Here is a 1,705-nt window from a genome sequence, read left to right as displayed (position 1 = left end):
ACAAGATCAGCAACGAAAAAGATAATAATGAAAAATAAAAGAATCATTATGTCCAATAAGGTATCTTATTCGTTATATAGATAAGGAAATTGAGAATCCATGATGTATCCTTGGGCCCAGTATTGAGTATGTCTGTGGTGGGGCTGGAAATCCAACCTTTGTCTTGTGGAAGCCTTAAAGGAAGTCCAGTCTGTGTGTGTCAGAGGACCATGGTGTGAGCACAGTGCTCTAACACACTCAGACCAGGATTCCTTTAAAATAGCTCTCGGTGGTGCTTTGTTTCACACCTCTTGGCTCTCATCTACAGTCTGGCCATTCTTGTCCTTCTTCCGTTTCTGTGCCGAGCAGAGAGGCCTGTCAACAGAGGGAATCTATGTGTATTCAGACATGGATCAGATCACAACTCAGATGACTCTCATTTACTTCAACAGACTCTTCAAAGATCACTCCAATGCATTTATGTCTCTGGTAATGCCCTGAACCATTTTCCCATCTGCTGATAGAGGCTGAACAGTCAAGATGGTGCATGGCCTTTATATATATGGTGTATGAAAGCTTACCAGGATGATGTTCAATACAAATCCCTAGGAACTGGACATCTCTAGCCTGTGATCCCATAGACTGAATTGCCTCTCGGGGCACAGATCTGCTTCTGGCTCCGTGAAACCTTTGCTTCCCGAGCTTCTCTCAGCTGACACAGGCAGGGGGTTCCTGGAAGGAACCTCTCTGGGGGCTCTCTAAGGTCATCCACCTGGATCCTGCTCCATTCATTGTCAGCGTGTTGGGGCAGTGACTGTTTTCTAGTCTTTCTATAAAGCAGGAAGAACAGTGGGGTCATGCCCATGAGGGGAGTCTCTGAGGCATGGCGGTAATATAAATCAGGGCTGTTGAGCTGGCAGGCCTCAGGCTCCCCCCTGCCACTGCTCCCCTCATTGCTCCAGCTGCTGCTGCACCTGAGGTCTCCGGGCTCTTCCTCCTTAGTGGACAGTACGGTGTATTATAGTGTGATACAGAGCAGCCTGCATGGGCAGGGGGGTTATGGCACAGTATAAGAGGGGATGAGTGTCTGAGGAGGTGAGGGGGTCTGTACCGCACTGGTGCAGCCACTGCTGTGCAGCTCCCAACTGCTAAGAAGTTGCACACCCCTGACACAAATAATACCCCAAAAGTCTTCTATTGACCATTGTCTATCTGGGGACCTGGTCTCAGAGAGAAAACCTGTTCAAACTGAGTCCTGAGCTGTCCTTTCTCCCTGCCCCGGCTGTGCTACGAGTCCACAAGGCAGTGGCGAAGGTCACCGCTCACTGAGCAGGTCTGTCTCAAAGCATCAGTGCTTTATGTCTCCATCTCTCACTTTTGCCCCAGAGGATTCTCCAGCAACTAGATCATTGCTCCAGCCTGTAATCTCCCTTGTAGTTAGACCAGGTGTTTCTGGCTGGAAACATTTCACGAGGCCTTTGGAAGGCTCTGGGTGAGGAAATGGGCAGCAGTGGGTCCTGGGCTGTGGGGTTTCTTTTATTATCTCCTTGTAAAAGATAACCCCACCAGTATCCCTAGGTCCTTTTCCTAGCTTGAGTGGCCACAGTCTTGACTGACACCAGTGAGCATGGGAGGAGCACGGGTCACAGAGTCCCTCCCTTCTCCTCCGGGGTTTTCTCATGGGCAGGAATAAGGTGCCAGCAGCAGCCAGTGAGCAGAAGGGGAA

The sequence above is a fragment of the Alligator sinensis genome, unplaced genomic scaffold (assembly GCF_000455745.1).
Source record: "Alligator sinensis unplaced genomic scaffold, ASM45574v1 scaffold1533_1, whole genome shotgun sequence".
Lineage (NCBI taxonomy): Eukaryota > Metazoa > Chordata > Crocodylia > Alligatoridae > Alligator > Alligator sinensis.
Note: the sequence above shows the minus strand (reverse complement) of the source record.